Below are 12,055 nucleotides of genomic sequence, written 5' to 3' on the forward strand. Positions count from 1 at the left end.
CCTCGATGCTAACCTTTAAAAAATGTGGTCTCTTTTTTTTTATTTGCTTTTCCGACGTTTTTGGCTGTTCGAATGACCTCCTTCGGGAACAACGGATCGAACGATTCCGAATTTCTATAAACGAGATTTGTTTTGGAACTTTTTAAACGTTTGAATTTTTAGATGTTCGAATGCTTAAAAAAGTTCTTGTTTATACAAATTCGGAATTGTTCGATCTGTCGTTCCCGAAGAAGGTCGTTCGAAAAGTGAATAAGAGAGGTTACATTTTTAAAGGTTAGTGTCAAGGTTTGGTTATTAATGGTATACAGAATGTATTAATAAAAATATTGCATATTTTCATTTTTTTTTATTCTTTAATGTAGTTTTTAAAATTTTGAATAAATATTATCAAAATCTTAGTCGTTTTTGTTCCAAGTTTTCATGATTATTCGACGATATTCACTTTATTTTTCTATGATTGATTGATTTTTTTATATATACTGAAATTTCATTTGATTATTTAAGTTTTAATTAAAAACTACTCGTAATATAACCTTTCAATTGTTATATCAATTATATTATATAGTATTGATTTTAAGGTAGTTTGCATTGGTTGTGAATATTGTGCAGAAATTCTAATATTGTACAGTACATGTTTTCTTGTTGTTTTAAGTTCTATTGATTGAAAACAAAGCTCAATTAAGTTCATCGTATGAACCAACATAAAAGTTTTTATAAAGAATTTTAAAACATTTGTCCATTTGTGAATTTGTTGTAAAATGTCAAACATTTTTTAATAAGTGATTAAGTTATATAAAAAATATATTTTATATAAGAAAATACTTGAGAGTATTTTTGCAAAATTAAAGATGTACTATTCACATTTTACTTTATCAGAATATATCTATATTTAGAAAATTTTTGAAATATAAAGAGAGCTTGTTTTAAAATTTGAAACATTTAAGAAAAGTTATTTAAAAAAATCCTGGTTTTTTTTTTTTTTTTTTTTATTATTATTTACATTAAAGTGTTTCTGTAATTGTGATTAGAAATCAATAATTCTTGACTCCTCCACTTTTACCATAAAGTCGGGATAAACATATTATATAAACAAATTTTGTACAATATAAAAGGATTTTTCTGTCGCAGTTTCATTTTTATAGTAACAAATACAGAAAAATTTTTATTGAAAATAAAAATCTTTACAAAAATTTGTTTATTAATGAAAATCTTTTTTTCAGTATATAATTTATTAAATTTTGCATCCTTTAACAGAATTCATTCCTCAATATTTTTACATTTACTTAATCATCTCTAAGACAGTATTTCTTCAGATCTTTAATGAAATTCATTTTGTATGTACTTAATTCATAAAACATGAAATAATGTTTGTTTGTAGAAAATAAACTAATGATTAAACAATATCCTTACTACATAATTCTTTAAATAAAATATCTATAAAATGGTGTGAGAATTGCAAATATTTTTAAAATATATGGGGAAACAAATAATCAAGCCTATATCATTTTCAAGAACAATTCAGATTTTTCCTATAAATTATTGAAGTTTGGTATGTACTTTGTTTCTTTAAACAAATCCAAATATCATTTGAGTTCATTATCAATTATCTACTTGGACATAACTTATTAATAGGACTTTGTGTCAATAACCAAAACACCTATATAAAGATGAGATCAGAATGAGAAAAAACAAAATATCTTTATCACCTGTAGTAGTTTTTCCTGTAAATAAGGACTGTAAGGCAACTAAATTTACTTAAAAAAATCATTTGAGTTCATTCCAAACATTCTGTAGTAAGTGATGACTGATTTTAATAACTTAATTACTATCCATATGTAGTCTTTTATCTAGTATTGCTGATGATGATATACAGCTATATACACCATCTTTCACAAAGCTCCACAGAAAGAAATCAAAAGGGTTGCCTGCAGAAATCATGTTGGCCATGAAATGAATGATTAGTTAGTCTGTTACTCAGACATTTACTGAATGAAAAGTATTGTACTTCAATAATTTATTGAATGTTTACTTTAAAATGGTATAAGTTTGATTGTTGTGTGTCTTTTATATTTTGTTAAATTTTGTAATTACTTATATCATTTATAGATAGCCTTTGTTTTCAGGGCTTCAGATTTTATTATTGGTTCTCATTATACAGTAACTTTCTTTTATATAATTTAGAGCCTAAGATTCTGAAAACATTATTCTTTAAATATAATCTGGAACTTCAAAGAAAATAGACTGGTTTTGAAGGTAACATATTAATACTATTTAGAAAGTTTATAATTTTTAAATTGTAATAATATGGCTAGTACTTTAAGGTATAATTATTTTTAAATAGATCACATGGTAAATTCAGTTTTATAAATAGTATTATTTAGACATTCTATATAATAAAAAAAATTTTTATATTTTTTTTCACGTAAAAAAACAGTACAAAATACGTACTAGTTTTCAAATTGTATCCAATAGTTATATAATGCTTTCTCAAAAATTTTATATTTTTGCTATTGAATATTACATGTACATGCTAAGCCTATCTGTTTTCTAAATATTAGAGAGCAAAATATATATATTCAAGCATCTCTCTTCAACTGTGGTTTTGTGATAATGTTATTTGTCATTTTAATCAAGTTAAAAATATTTAGAAAAGTTTTTATAATTAATTTTTTTTTATTACCGATTTACGTGTTTTTAAAATGTGTAATATTTCATTTATATAACTAAAGCATACACTTACGATTAAATTTCAAAAAGGTGATTATTCTTTTCATTCATAAATATTTTTAAATGTTTCATTAGATTTATTTTAATAGCAAAAGTAAATATTTCAGAAAAAACAACCAGATATGAAAATTTTTGTAATGTTTTGTCTTTCTGTTGATTGTGTGAAAAAAGATTTGATGACTGTAAAATATGCTTCAGGGGGCTAATGTTATTTTACATTCAGACTGGTAACTCATTTAGCAAACAAACAGGGAAAAAATTTTTAAATGCATGATTTTTGAAAAATTATTTCAGATATTGTATTTTTAGATTTGACGTTATAGCTTGCCCCTAAATGATCAGGAACTGCCAAAATTTAATCTGCTGAATGATCAAGAAATGTAATGTCAGAAGAAAAAAAATAATAGTTCTTGACTGATTTGCATGTAAAGTGAAAATGGCATCAGTAGTGAGAGAACAAAGAGTAAATACCATTAATAACAGTTAAGAAAAGTGAAGACACTATAAAAACAAGTGTTGCATACAGAACGTTGACTAGTGCAAAAGTAGCTTGCTTGCCTTGTGAACACAGTTTGAAGAAAAATGAAAGCTCTCAACTTATGCATAACAGAGAAGACCCAGAAAAATGTGTCATTAAGCACTATTTTTATTTGTGAAAAGGCTAGGTGGTTTTGTAGACATCTCACTGAGACTTGTATAGGTAATGTAGATAATTTCCTTCAAAGCAAATAAGGAAACTTTAAAAAATTCAGTCTGCATAAAACAGTAGAACTCTGATTATCTATCTAAATGTCAATTAACCAAATGTCCAATTATCCAAACTATCACTTGCTCTCCTTTCTCTCTCTCAATGATGTCACAGCTGCAATTCTCTTACGCATCACCAATCATATGACATATTTGCTGTGATAAATCCAATGATCAGTAGCGTGCTACTCCACATTAATGAGTAAATAAATATGTAGATGTACAATATTGTGCTGTAATAAAGAATGAAATTACAGGGATTACTCTGTAATTTCATTTTTACATTGTTAATCTACTTATCCAAATCACCTGCAGAATGAACCTGTTCTCAGATAATCAGAGTTCTAGTATATCACTTGTGGGAGAATCTGCTTTAGCTGATCTTGAAGTAGTAACACCGTTTTGTGAAAAATCCAGAACTTTGATAGAAAACAGTTGTTACCTGATAGAACAAATTTTTAATGCTGACAAATCTAGTTTTTTCTGGAAAAGAATGTTATCTAGAACCATCATTTCAAAAATGGGGGAATTGCTCTGAGATTTGAAACAGTGAAAGATAAGCTGAAACTTTTGATTTGCAGTGATGCTTCTAGACTGTTTTATCAAGCCCATGCATATGTACAGTACAGTACATTCATTAAAGAGGCAGAATAAAGATCAGCTTCCTGTTTTTTTTTTGAGGGCTCTAACCATAAGAGTCGAGTTGTAGCTTCTTTATTTACAGATTGATGGAATAATTGTTTTGTCTCCAAAACAGAGTGGTGTCTTTTTACAAAAAGCAATTAGTCTTTAAACTTCTAAATTTACTTCTCAGTAATGCACCTGCACCTAGTGATTCACTTTACTTTGTGCAGATAGTGATTCTGCATCTAACACAATAATTTTGCTTTAATCTTTAGACCAAGGTGTAATACTGACAATGAAAAGTTACTTTTACTGCACATCTGTGTACATCTTAGAGAATGGAGGATGACTTGAAGCTTACTTTGCTGCAGTGCTTGAAAAACTTCATTATTTTGGACTGCATAATGATCATTAAGAATTCATTTCTTGAGATAAGGCTATCAACATTGAATGCTGCTTGGAAAAAAATTTAGAAATAAGCCATAAAAAAAAATGAAGTTTCTTTTTGCTGCCATTAAGTGGAGTGCATTGTGTCATTGTGCAATGGCTAGTTTAGAAATTGAAAGATTTCCTGACATGCAATGCAAGGAAATTGAAGAACTAAAACATCAGAATGATGATCTGCAAGATCTTGAAAGACTTATTCTAAGTGAAGACAATGACAAAAAAAGTAAGTAGAAGGCAAAATTGAAAGTGACAAATCAGTGCTGACATTATACTGCAATAAACAAGGGAATGCAAATGGCATATGATTTTATAAACACTGATCCAGTCAGTGACCATAATTTGAAGTTTAAATGAGGAATAGAAGTATTGTTGATACCCTATAACGGGTGGCCAACAAGTCGATTGCCAAGCCAATTGACTTGTTGTATCTTGACTTAATGTATTATATTTGTAACTGAATGCAACAGTATGCATGCAGTTAAGACTTGACTCATAAGTGGTGCATCTAAATACTGAAACAGTGTATAAACATAGTATGTATTTCACACTTCCCCTCCCTGCTTAGACTATGCCTATGACAACAAGTCGATCGCGACACATTTTTTAAGATAAAAAGTAGATCTTATGTACACAAAAGTTGGCTACCCCTGCCCTATAAAGAATTCAAATTTTGAAAAGAAAAAATAAACACTTGTCAATCCTTAGCTTTTTAAAAAAAAATACATAAAAGAAAAAAAATCTTAAGCTTTTGTTTCACAAAAATTCTTGTCATATAGTTTTATTTTAATGTAAAATTAATATCAATTAATAGATTTATAATAGATCCTTCTCCCCAAACCCCCTCTTTCCCTGTTTTGTCAACTGCAGCATTTCTTCTTCAGAATATATTAATTCTAGAATTTAATGAGAGAGTATCTGTATATATTTTTTTAATAAACAAAAATACTCTATTTTTTCATTTACTACAGCTTTATAAAATTAATACAGTAAACCTCCACTGATTTAGCACAACTGATAAATTTTTTTTGAAAAATAGTGCTGTAATTTGAAATGTTCTTGATATCCAGAAGTTTTTGTGATACCATGCATTATATTACTGTGGTTGGTAGGTTATTAAAGAGAATACATTGCTATGTATTTTATGGTCATGGAATTTTTTGAGATCTTTACTGTAATAATACATTCAGTAGTATAACCTATTAAAACCTTCTGTATAGAGCTGATCATAATAAATTACTGTGCTGTATATCCACCTTCTCATTTTCCATGTTGTCAAAGAAAATGCCCTACTAATTTTTAATTCAGATTTTTGTGAACTCAGACAACCTTTGTCCCCTATCAGTCAGAGTTAATATATATTATGAATAAATGTTGTTTCTGCAGTTTACAGTTTTTATAAAAGTTATTTACAATTTAATAATTCTTATATAACTTAAATACATATTTAAATAGATATTAAACAATATTGTAAATCTTGAAATTATAAAAATTTCAAGATTTACAATATTGTTTAATACAAATATTTTGGATTAAAATTTTAGTACAAATATGAATAATGATATTTCTCTATAAAATGTTTAATGTTGTGCATGTAATGTAAATGTAAATGTAAAATGCATACATGCTGTCATCAAAGAATTTTTCTATCTACTTAGTGCAAAAAGTATCACTTATTATTATGATGTAAAGAAACAAACATGCAATCCATTATTTTGGCTACTTGAATTTACTGCCTGAAGAGACTGAAAAATATTCTTTTGTTTTCAACATTTTTAATTTAGTAAGGCTTTTAATAAATAAAATTTTTTTTTCATTGAATTAAAAAGATTTATATTGTGCAAACTTATTAAAAACTTTATTTCGGATTGTGACTCAATTTTTAAGTTAATTTCTCTATCCAAGCGTTATTTTCTCAATTCTGTTGTTTTATAAACTGTTCTGTTGTTTCCATTTTATTGTTTTAATCTCCAAAGTAATTAATTTATCTTTGAAAACGAAATTCCTAAAGTAATAAAACTAAGAAATTAATCTGAAAATTCAAGAGATTTTATTAAAAATTTATTTCAAGCTTATAATGATGATTCAAGATATCATTTACTAAATAATAAAATTTACAAAAAATTAATTTTAGAAGAAACTGATGTCATGGATATTTTTTCCTACAAAGAATATATTCATAATGTTTGCTGTTGGATATTCTATCATTTTGAAGTGGTGATTGTATCATCACCACTCCTTTTTATTGATCAACTTCATGATTTTCATTACTTGTTAGTTGTACATTGTCAAAATCTAAAATTAAGTACAGTTGTGTTAAGGATTAGTTTTGAAGTATAGTAGGTTATTTTCACACAATGTGAATGTTACCAGATTAAAGCTATCCCCAACTAATGCTGAATATTATTGGGCTAGAAATGGCTACATTATTAATAATTTATAAGACAATTTGGCACAATAACATAAGCTTATATATGCTGGAAGAGGAGATTGGACCGGAGGTCCAGGTAGTGTAATTGGCAATGCATCTGCATGGTAAGCAGGCGTTGCAGGTTTGAGTCCTGCTCTGGGCTGATTCTTTTTTTCCAGTACTTCTAAATTATTTAATTAAAATTATAATTATTAAATTTATCAAGAGATGGTGTCTAACACCTAACTCTAGTGCCAAATTATCTTATAAATTATTATTATATCCATTTCTAGCCTGATAATATTTAGTATTAGTTGGGGGGATAGCTTTAAAATATATCGGGTTTGATGATGATGATGATTGTTACCAAATTGTTTTATAAATCTCCCCAAAAAAAGTTCTGAAATTTTGAATAAGCAAATTTAGCTGACTTTTTTGTATGCTTTTGTTCAAACTTGATGATGAAAGGAGTAATATGAATTCTATACTCTAAACTCAATAGTTATTAACATTTTTTTTTTCTAATCTATAGTATATACTAGTATATACTAGAAAAAAATAATAGTGTAACTATTCAGTGTATACTTAACTTTGCTTAAAACTTAAGTATAGGTTTTCTGCTAAGTTGTTGAAAATTGGTGATACTAACTAATAGTTGACAGTAACAAAAGTTAGTTTGCTGTACAATTAATTTTTTAGAAGATTTACTTTTTAAGAAAATCATTGTTGTAATGAAGAGCAGATTCTCTCTGACATTAGTAAACAGTAATAGCCAAAATTTCCAGAAGAGAATTTCTATCTAAAAAATAATTAGAATGTTTTCATATTTATAATTAATGTTGTTCACTATTTAGATGAGTAATGAATAATGCTAGTCATAGCATTCCACACTTGTAAGACATTTTTTTTTTATCTGAAAAGATAATTATAAGTTATTGAAACTATAATGTAATCATAGAAATACAATAGACATTGCTCATTTATTCTAATTATTGGAGTTCTGCATTGATGATAACCAATGGTAACATTAAGGAATAGATAAATAAATAAAATTACAATTAGTGAAAGTGCTAGTTTTACACTTTGACATTATATAATTCATCCAGTGTTGTTTTTTTTCCTGCTTTTTTCCCAGTACTGTCTTTAACAACAGCTAGCATATAATTGAAGTATGAAATTTCAGCAATTTAAACTATTATATTGAGAACAAAAAAAAAACAATTAGCAATGCTTTAAATTTTAGACATCATTTTATCAATCTCAATCAATAACCGATTATGATGGTTGCATGTTATCAATTGCCTATTAAGACTGATAAGTGTTTTAAGCTCTTTTTTCACGTTATTTATCCAAAGATGAGAACAAATTTTCCTTGTTTATAAAGAGTTCACTTTCAGTTCTTAGTGTTATTTCAACTTTTCTAATTTCTAAATCTCCCTGGGTAGAGTTATGAGATTGCCAGAGGAAGGGAGAAAGCGATACCTTGGAGATAACCCTTTCCCCTCTATGGAAAAGTCAATTAATTTGGTCTAATAGTGTTATATGCTAGTGGATGAATTGAAATTAGAATTGTATTCATAATGTGCAAAAAGTGGTCTGGCCATGGCAAGACTGGCTGGACCTGTTTCTGCAATCTTGTATTGTCTAAAATATGAGTGAGAAATTGTCCTAGCCAGCATGAACAGGCTTACTCAAATAGGCCTAATTTAATTATAGTATTCATTCACATATTGTGCTGCAATTTGAAAAAATTTTGTAGATCTATGAATTCCCACTGTTGTTCGTTCATCTGCCATTCCTTAATCTCAAGAATGGAGTTAGATAGATGAAAGATGAGACCAGATATGGAAACTTTAAGGGCAGGAGGCTCCAATTAACTATATACAAACTTCCAATGTAAACTGGAAGTCATTACAATTCAAAAACTTTTCTCTGAAAGGTGTTATATAGATAACCGGTACAGATCTATAGTTAAAGGAAAAGTATGATGTACAGGAGTAAGCCATTACTAATTTGAGGTGGATAGCATATATATTAAATTAAATTAATTAAAAATGATTGTCACAATGCCAGGCTACAATTTTTAATGTCACAATAAATAATGCTTGTTACCATTTATATAGTATATTGCTTAGTTATGAAAATCATTCAAATCTACACATACACCAAACTTTTCCTGTAAGAAACTATTTGAAAGAGGACAAACTAGAGATCCATAAATTGGAGATGTGGATTTTCATCTATGGCTGTGGCTGAAGATATTAATTATTGGTAAGAAGCAAAGATTAGATAAAGGTATGAAGCTCTGGATATATCAAAATAGTGTAGTCAGCCACCATTTTCAGTTTTTGGCCTTTTATGGTCAATAGTAACAATTCAGTGGTTCTGGAAGATGTAATATATTGGGTTGTTCGGAAAGTTCGTAGCGATTTTTGATAGCCGACAGTTCAGACACCGATTGACGCAAAAATGATTAGAATTGTACAAACCAATGAATATTACGATAAATGACCTTGAGACGTGTCCGTTACAAAAAACCGTTAAGATTATTCAAATAGCGTTTAATTTGGCTCATTGCAAAAATGGATGCGAACAACGTGCATTATCGACACTTGTTTCTTTTCTTTTTTCGTAAATGCAAAAATGCTGTACAAACAGCAAAAAAGATATGTGATGTTTATGGTGGGAGTGCTGTATCAGAATCAACTGTTCGAAAGTGGTTTGCAAAATTTAAAACGGGTAATTTCAGCCTTGAAGATGCTCCTCGCTCAGGAAGACCTCCTGTTATTGAAGAGGACCAAATCAAAGCATTATTGGATGAAAACCCTCATTACACAACTCGAGAGATTGCAGACAAAGTGAAGTCATCAAACAGTACTGTATTTCAACATCTAAAGAAGCTCGGATACGTGAATCGTTATGACATTTGGATACCTCACGACTTAACGGAAAAAAACTTACTGGATCGCATCTCCATTTGTGATTCTCTTGAAAGACGAAATGAAAATGACCCTTTTCTGAAGCGTTTAGTGACAGGTGATGAAAAGTGGATCATTTATAACAACATCAGCCGAAAACGATCGTGGGGTAAGAAAAATGAATCACCATTAAAAACTTCAAAGGCCGGTCTTCATCCAAAGAAGGTCATGCTCACTGTCTGGTGGGATTGGAAAGGAATCCTGTACTATGAGCTGCTTCCACAGAATCAAACAATTGATTCTGATAAGTATTGTTCCCAATTGGATAAGCTGAACATGGCAATTAAAGAAAAACGTCTGGAACTGGCCAATAGAAAAGGCATTGTGTTTCACCAAGATAATGCCAGACCTCACATGTCTTTATGAACACGCCAAAAATTATTGGAACTAGGCTGGGATGTTTTACCCCACCCCCCTTACTCACCCGACCTTGCCCCGTCGGACTACCATTTGTTCCGTTCTCTACAAAATTCCCTTCATGATAAAAACTTTGATACTTTGGAAGCTTGCAAAAACCACGTGGATCAGTTTTTCGCGGAAAAAACTGGAAAGTTCTACGAAGAGGGTATCATGAAGCTGCCCCATAGACGGCAACACGTCATTAAAAACAATGGCGCATACATAATGGAATAAAAGTGTATTTTTAGTATTAAAACAATTTCTTTTATTTCTCTTAAAAATCGCTACGAACTTTCCGAACAACCCAATAGTTGCTATTTTAATAAAAAAGCCCAATATAAGTAATTCAACTAACCTGATTTTTGATTAAAGCCAGGCAACTTACTGAATTATTAGCCCAAAAATTTAGCAGATTATCTGGCTTTAAATAGGGATAATTTGAATACAGGTGCTCCCCTACATTGAACAGGTTAGGTTCCCAAAGTTTTGTTTTTTTTAAGTCTAAAGCTAATGTAGAGAGTACATTTGTACACAGAATAACAACTTATTGTTAGTGTTTGATCCTTCTTTGTACTTAATAGAATGTTACTCATTTGCCTGCTTGCTATTGCTTAGAGCAGATGTTTTTAACATGATTTTATTCATCTAATGCACTTAAAATGTCCAGTTTGATTTTCATGATAAATGCAAGAAGTGTTGCTCTGTTACCTCTACTGCTAGATTTACTATTACATTTTGGATGCATTTTTGAAGTACTAATCATAAAAGTTTATAAAAATTGCAAATAGTAGTGAAAAATACTGTTACTTCAATGTTATTAACTTCAACACCACCTCCATGAGCAGCAATGGAACCTAGGAATTAGCACAAAAATGAAAAATGACAATATACAATAAATTTATTATTGATTATTAAAAATTTATTATTTGAGCACGAAACACAAGACCGTGTTATGTATTAAACACGGCTTTTTTCCACCTTTATTAGTTGAGACGAGGTTTTATGTCACTCGTTTCGGGCATTTCGCCCCTCTTCAGTGCTCAAAATGCCTGAAACGAGTGAAATGAAACCTCATCTCAACTAATAAAGGTGGAAAAAAGCCAAGTGTTTAATATATAACACGGTCTTGTGTTTAGTGCTCAACATACAATAAAACACGGTTTCACGGTTAAACTTAATTCAAGACACATTGTAAGTTAAAGCATGCTTTCCATGCAGTTTCTAGTGAGTCCATTTCTTTAAAATTAATCACTATCCCTCTTAAATGTTTTTGAATATTTCTAGTTTTTCAAGATATTTTTGGTTGGAGCAGTAGTATTGTGATCATAGCGTTTAAACTTTAATGTCTTAGGTGTTCTTAACAGTTGGTTTTTGAACTGTGGATATGTTCAAATCAGTCTTTTTTCCTATCTCTGAAGATGAGCTGTTTAACTCGAAGTAGAAAGGCATTTTTGAATTTTTCTATACTCTTAATGTGTAATAGTTCATTTACAAATCCATGTCAGTTAAGTTATTTTTTACATTTTGTAAATTATTTTTTCATTTTTTTTTAACCAAATTAAGAATATCATTTTGTTCTTTTAGAATGTCTTCTATCTAAATCATTCATTGGAATTGGAAAAACCATGAAATCAGAAATGACTCATCTGTATCACAGTTGATAACAGGTTACAATGCATATTGCTTACAGAATTGATATAAATAAATCAACAGCAAAATGAAATAT

The 12,055-nt window shown here is 29.1% G+C and overlaps 1 protein-coding gene across 1 annotated transcript in view; it reads left to right on the plus strand.

Annotated features, from left to right (window-relative positions):
• The window catches only part of vap (RAS p21 protein activator vap), a 102,694-nt gene that overhangs the window by 868 nt on the left and 89,771 nt on the right, over window positions 1–12,055 (plus strand).

The sequence above is a fragment of the Centruroides vittatus genome, unplaced genomic scaffold (genome assembly GCF_030686945.1).
Source record: "Centruroides vittatus isolate TY-2023 unplaced genomic scaffold, ASM3068694v2 contig_453, whole genome shotgun sequence".
In the NCBI taxonomy this organism is placed as follows: Eukaryota; Metazoa; Arthropoda; class Arachnida; order Scorpiones; family Buthidae; genus Centruroides; species Centruroides vittatus.